This window comes from Ursus maritimus (assembly GCF_017311325.1).
Source record: "Ursus maritimus isolate PB19 chromosome X unlocalized genomic scaffold, ASM1731132v1 scaffold_X1, whole genome shotgun sequence".
Lineage (NCBI taxonomy): Eukaryota > Metazoa > Chordata > Mammalia > Carnivora > Ursidae > Ursus > Ursus maritimus.
Window position 1 is genome coordinate 107,869,073 of NW_024423319.1, and position 7,719 is coordinate 107,876,791.

At 34.6% G+C, this 7,719-nt stretch overlaps 1 non-coding gene across 1 annotated transcript; it reads left to right on the plus strand.

The window, feature by feature from the left end:
* The first annotated feature begins 6,247 nt into the window (after window positions 1-6,247).
* LOC121103937 lies at window positions 6,248-6,354 on the plus strand. The gene has a single exon (XR_005836226.1). It is a non-coding gene; the product is annotated as a U6 spliceosomal RNA (small nuclear RNA).
* The last annotated feature ends 1,365 nt before the right edge of the window (window positions 6,355-7,719 follow it).

The window sequence follows — 7,719 nt, forward strand, 5'->3', positions numbered from 1 at the left end:
TTCTGGGTGGTGCAGTTGGTTCAGTGTCCAACTCTTGGTTTCTGATCAGGTCCTATCTCAGAGTGGTGAGATCAAGCCCCACGTCAGGCTCCATGCTCAGTGTGGATTCTTCTTGAGATTCTCTCCCTCTCCCTCTGCCCTTCCTGCTCATGTGCACATGCTCTCTCTCTCCCTCTCTCTCTCAAATAAATAAATCCTTAAAAAAAAATCTCCCATCAAACAAAAGTCCAGGGCCAGATGGCTTCACATGGGAATTCTACCAAACATTTAAAGAAGAGTTAATATGTATTCTTCTCAAACTATTCCAAAAAATAGAAATGGAAGGAAAACTTCCAAACTCATTCTACAAGGCCAGCATTACCTTGATTCCAAGATCAAAGACTCCACAAGAAAAGAGAACTGCAGGCCAATATCCATGATGAACATGGATGCAAAAATTCTCAACAAAATACTAGCAAATTTAATCCAACAGTACATTAAAAGGATCATTCCCCATGATCAAGAGGGATTTATTGCTGGATTACAAAGATGGTTCAGTATTCACAAACCAAACAATGTGATATACCACATTAATAAAAAAAAAAGGATAAGAACCACATGATCCTTTCAATAGATGCAGAAGAAGCATTTGAGAAAGTAAAAAATCCATTCATGATAAAAGCCCTCAACAAAGTAGGTTTAGAGGGAACATACCTCAACATAATAAAGGCCATCTATGAAAAACCCACAGCTAATATCATCCTCAATGGGAAGAAATTGAGAGCTTTTCCTCTATGGTCAGGAACAAGACAGGGATATCCACTCTCTCTACTGTTATTTAATGTAGTAGTGGAAATCCTAGTCTCAGTGATCAGACAACAAAAAGAAATAAAAGGCATCCATATTGGCAAGGAAGAAGTCAAACCGTAACTATTTGCAGATGACATGATACTTTGTATATAGAAAACTCAAAAGACTCCCCCAAAAATCTACTAGAACTGATACACAAATTCAGTTAAGTTCTAGGATATGAAATCAATGTACAGAAATCTGTTGCATTTCTAATCATCAATAATGAAGCAGCAGAAAGAGAAATCAAGGAATCACTCTCATTTGTAATTGCACCTAAAACCTTAAGATACCTAGGAATAAGCCTAAACAAAGAGGTGAAAGATTTGTAGTCTGGAAACAACACTGATGAAAGTAATTGAAGATGACACAAAGAAATGGAAAAACATTCCATGTTCATGGACTGAAAGAACAAATGTTTAAATGTCTATACTATCCAAAGCAATCTACACATTTAATGCAATTCCTATCAAAATACCACCAGCATTTTTCACAGAGCTAGAACAAACAATCCTAAATTTATATGAAACCGCAAAAGACCCTGAATAGCCAAAGTAACCTTGAAAAAGAAAAGCAAAGCTGAAGGCATCAGAATTCTGGACTTCAAGTTATATTACAAAGCTGTAGTGATCAAGACAGTATGGTACTGGCACAAAAACCGACACATAGATCAGTGGAATAGAATAGAAAACCTGGAAGTAAACCCACAAATGTATGGTCAGTTAATCTTCAACAAAGCAGAAAGAATATCTGATGGAAAAAAGACAGTCTCTCAACAAATGGTGTTGGGAAAACTGGACAGAAACATGCCAAACAATGAAACTGGGCCACTTTCTTACACCATACACAAAAATAAATTCAAAGTGGATGAAACAGATAAATGTGAGACTTGAAACCATAAAAACTGTAGAGAATAACACAGGCAGTAATCTCTTTGGCATTGGCCATAGCAACGTCTTACTAGATACGTCTTCTGAGGCAAGGGTAACAAAAGTAAAAATAAACTATTGGGACCTCATCAAAATAAAAAGCTTCTGCACAGGGAGAAACAATCCACAGCACTAAAAGGCAGCCTACAGAATGGGAGAAGATATCTGCAAATGACATATCTGGTAAAGGGTTAATATCCAAAATATACAAAATAGTTGTAATGCTCAATACCCAAAAAACAAATAATCCAGTTAAAAATGGGCAGAAGAAAAAAAAATGGTCAGAAAACATTTATAGACATTTTTCCAAAGAAGACATCCAGATGGCTAACAGACACATGAAAAGATGGTCATCATCACTCATCATCAGGGAAATGTAAATTAAAACTACAATGAGATAGCACCTCATACAAGTCAGTATGGCTAAAATTAACAACATAGGAAACAAAAGGTGTTGTCAAGGATGCAGAGAAAGGGGGAACCCTCTTAGACTGTTTGTGGGAATGCAAACTGGTGCAGCCACTCTGGAAAACAGCATGGAGGTTCCTCACAATCTTAAAAATAGAACTACCCTATGGCCCAGCAATTGCACTACTAGGTATTTACCCAAAGGATACAAACATAGAGATTCAAAGGGACACATGCACCCCAATGTTTTCAGCAGCATTATCAATAATAGCCAAATTATGCAAAGAGCCCAAATGTCCATTGATAGAGGAATGGATAAAGATGTGGGGTGTGTGTGTGTGCGTGTGTGTGTGTGTGTGTGTGTGTGTGTTACAAAATGGAATATCACTCAGCCATCAAAAAGATTGAAATCTTGCCATTTGAAATGACATGGATAGAGCTAGAGAATATTATGCTAAGCACTATAAATCAGTCAGAAAAAGACAAATACCATAAGATTTCACTCATGTGTGAGATCTAAGCAGCAAAACAGATGAACATAGGGGAAAAAATACAAGAGAGACAAACCAGGAAACAAACTCTTTACTATAGAGTACAAACTGGGGGTTGCTGGAAGGGAGGTTGGCAGGGGGATGGGTTAAATAGGTGATGGGTATTAGGAGGGCACTTATGATGAGCACTGGGTGTTGTATGGAAGTGATGAGTCACTAAATTCCACACCTGAAACTAATATTGCATTGTATGTTAACTAACTGGAATTTAAATAAAAACTTGAGAATAATACACACCAAGGACTTCTGTATTATTAATTACACAACAGTCCTATGGACAAGGGAAATATAGTCTTAGAGAGTTAAATAACTTAATCAAGATCATACAGGGAGTGGATTGAGTATTCAAACCCAGATCTGCTCTTAATCCTACTTAATATTCCCTAAATACTAATCAGCTTACTCATGTGGTTTTAAAACCACAGTGAAAAAAGAGGTATAGTTCAAATACTGATAGATTTGCCATGCTAGTTATTACCCACTGGAAGAGGCTGATCACTGAAAATCAATGTACCAAATATCATTTGCTCTAAAGCTTAATTTGTCAAATGACCATTTCACCAAATGGCCAGTTTTCCAAATTTACCAAATTAAGCAATTTACCAAAAATATTGTTTTCAAAGACTAAGAATATACACTAAATACACTTATGAATATATCCTTTAATATATTTACATTTTAGAATATACTTAAATTATTTTATTCATAATTATCTTTCTCTTAAATGTGTTGATAAAAATAGGTTCATAGACTATGCTATTCAATGACCCTCAGCTTTTGACCAACTGTACATTACTTAAAATGCTGCTAGGAAGAATATAGGTATTGAATGTAATAATTAGATAAATTCAACACTATTCCTTAAAACATGCTTTTGGTAACTTGATAAATTTAGAGAATTTGGCAAGGTGGTCATGCAGACTTTCATGTGAATACAAATCATCCAAAGTGGTCATCTGAACCTTAGTGTACATCATTTGGGGATCTTGTTAAAGCAAATTCTGAGTCTGTAGGTCTGGGAGGGGCTTGACACTCCGCATTTCTAACAAACTTCCAAGTGATGCTTGTGCTGTTTGTTTCAGACCAAATTATTAGTAGCATAGATTTATAGGGAGTTAGCTTTCAGTGTTTTAATATGGTAGAATTGCATCCATCACAACTATTACACTTCCTCACTTGGAATGACCTTTGTTTTAGACATCCTGTATAAAGAAGATTTTACTTAGCTAATAATATAACTAATCTTTAAACATACAGATTTGGGTAATGAGACAAAAACAAAAAATGCTTTTATTATTACGTCAATAATCTAAATAGTTTGAGGAAAGCCATGTTACTATTTGCTGTCCTACCTAACCCTGCCTAAACTCTCAGCATAAAATATGTCCATAAAAGTTTTAGCAGTTAGAAATATGCATACTTAGAGTTATAACATAATAATGGAACTTGAGCAACTCACTGACACTTTGAAGTACCTGTTTTAATTGCATTTAATTAGTCCATGTCATATTTTTTAAAAATGAGCATAAAAAGAAATGTTATACATCATAGTTCTTTGACCAAAATTATCTTGATAAAATGAGTTATTATCAATAGTCAGGAATGAACCATGTATTATTATCAATAGCTGTGAAGAATATTTTATTATGCTGACAGAATTGCCTTTTGCTTTGAGAAAATTATCTTTCAAATAATTTACCTTAAATATCCAGTTAAATATTGGTAATAGAGCTATGTTTTAGGTTTTGTTTAGTGCAGTAGGTCTCAACGTTGGCTACACCTTGGAATCACTGGGGAGCTTTTAAAAAAAATCCCAGTACCCAAGCCATTTCCCAGATTAGCTAAATTAGAATCATCAATACAGGTTTTTAAATCTCCACAGGTGATTCTAATAAATACTTAGCATATTGGTGCTTATTTTGATCTCTGAGTTTATATAGTTGCTCCCTATTCTTTCTTTCTGAGCATGCCATTGTATAGGAACCCTAGTAATACTCTACTAATTCTTTCTGTTCTTTTTTGTTATTTACATGTAGGGTCATCTCTTAAGACGGCATGATTTTTGCTTATAAATTGGGCTAAGGCATAAATTCCAAAGACGTACAAATATATGGGTAATCCTTATAAACCCATTGTTTATTTTATTGCAAAACTGAGACGCCCTCCTCATCCCTAGGCAGTAATTATTATTTGAACCTTACGTCTTTGGCCTGGGATTCATATATAATCATAGAACAGCAAATAAGCCATGAAGGAAAGCAGTGATGATTTAAATGAAACATGCAAGCAGTTCAACTCATTTTATTCAACAATACATTCATGGCATGTAGTTCCATTTTTTAAAGTGCTGGGTTTGGACACTTACAGGCACTCTTCAGTCTTATTTTTTTCAGGTTCTACTGAATATCTGAAAATGTCAAACCATGATACTAAGAGCTAAAAAAACGTGTGAGAAACTAATGTGCTGTTGTGTGGGCTTTTAATGATATTACTATGTATACAGATACTGTTGTCTTCTATTTTTCGTTAAGAAATTGGGGTACAAACTGGTGTAACAATGAGGATAAGCTCCTTGAAAGCAAAAGTGGAGATTATTAATTTTTTACTTCCCTCCTACCCATTATTTAACATCTGACCTAGCATATTTGGCTGGTGTAGAGGAAGATAATTTGGGATGAAACTCATACAGGATAATTCAGATAGAATAAAGATGCTTTCTTTCAAAGCAATGATATTAATCCAGATGATCACAAAAATTAAACATTCAGTAAGAAAGGAATAGGACCTTTTCAGTGATAGGCAAGATAAGTCAGAGATAACATTTAATAACAGAAGAATAGAAGTAATGAAGTAAGAAACCAGAAAGTTTGATTGTTTTAAGCACTCAAATTATTATAGAATGAGTTTTCTATTGGACAAAATACAGATTAGCTTATGGGTTTTTCTGACAGATCTTTTTTTTTAAAAGAGTGGGAAAGAGATGGGGGAGGGGCAAAGGTAGAGAGAATCTTAGGCAGGCTCCATGCCCAGTGCAGAGCTGGATGTGGGGCTCAATCTCACAACCCTGAGGTCATGACCTGAGCCAAAATCAGGAGTCTGATGCTTAAGCAGTTTAGCCACCCAAATGCCTCCTGGAAGATCTTTCAACACATAATGATTAGGGCTAAGACATAAGTAAGATAATAATGGCTTAGAGAAAGGAAAACCTCGAGAAAAGGAATGGGTCAAAAAGCATTTTGTAAAAAGCATATTTAAGAGAAAAAATTCTTGACACTTGAATTTTTGGACCTGAGGGTAAACTAGACATCAGGATTGCTTCATTAAATTTGATTTCATTAATTTACAGTTCTAAATTGTTAATCAAGAACTGACACTGAAAACCATCATGCTGTTTGCCTTAAACTTATGCAGTGATATATGGTAATTATTTCTCACTAAAACTGGGTGGATGAGAGTAGTATAGATAAGTGAATTATAGTTTATTTTTACAATGGAATATCATACAGCAATGAGAATATTAAAAATTGCCAAGTGCTCGCTTTGGCAGCATATATACTAAGATTGGAATGATACAGAGAAGATTAGCATGGCCCCTGTGCAACGATGACACAGAAATTCATGAAGTGTTCCATATTAAAAAAAAAAAAAAACTACATCAAAAACTAATGATGTACTATATGTTGGCTAAATGAATGTAATAAAAAAATTAAAATAGCAAAAATAACACAAAAAAACCCCAAACTACCAATATTCAAAACAGTGAGTGAATCTCATGAAAATATTTAATAAAATCAAATGCAAAAAAAGTGACACTGAGTATGCATTATTTTTAAAGACATGGGAAAGCAAACAGCAGGATGGTGTAGAGGGGGGTTCTCAAACTTATCAAAACCTGTTCCCTTTTTATAACAAATAATTTTGTAGGCCATCCTTATTACCCTGAAATGTAATTCATATATAATGTAATCTGCTTACATAGATAAGTTTTAAAAAAGCAATAAAATATCCAAACTGTAATATAAAGGAGCAATAAAAGTAAAGTAGTTTCTGTATGTTTTATTAAATATAATACATTACATAGAAATATGTGATTTATAATATGTTTCAATATGCATTTAGGCATGACTGCACTTTAAAACATGATGTCTGTAGCTTGGATCCATTATTATAATCAATGTGAATATACCAGCTACAGCTGCAGAGTGATACAAGTGTATTGTATTGATGACTCAAATACATATGCAGCATTGCCTCAGGTATATGGGTGTCCTGAAAGGTAAACAACTCTTGGTAAAGTTTCAAACAAAGCTCAGGAAACAAATACAGTCTTCCTTTAATTTATCCAGTGATTGCATTTCTAGAAAACTCAGTGGAAATTAACACCTTGCAAAAAACACTTTGTGTGCCATGGAATTAGGTTCTAGGTATAAATACTTACAAATGGGATTTTCTTCTACCAGACTGGTAAGACATTAGAAACTTATGTCGAATACAGAATAGTTGTTTGTTCTATGTCAGTGTATTGCTCATTGTAAGAGATCTATCATCCCTGGCTTACCAAATGCTTGTGCTATCCTCAATTCATTGTGAAAATTAAAAATCACCCCTCAGGTTTCCAAAATACTCCTTAGTGGCAGTTCTGAGCCTGATAAATGTTGGTAGTCAACCACACACTTCAGCCAAAGATTTGTGCAAACTCTGACCTAATGTTCCTTGAAAACAGTTACATCTTTTTTTTGAATCTTAGTTGAGAGAATGGGAGGGAATGGAACTAGGGGTGCAGAAAAGCTGTTTTTTATTTTAAGGCATAGACCCTCTTATTGGAGAGTTTATCAATCATACAGCAGCTTCAAGGCTGTTTGCCTGCTAGCGTTTTTGAGGGATCTTGCCCAATATTCTTCTGGGGCTCCCATCTCAATATTCTCAAGATTAGCTACCCTGATACAGTACAAAATTTTCTCTTTTTTTGTGGCTCTTGATTAGGCCACCTAGTTTTTTAAAGA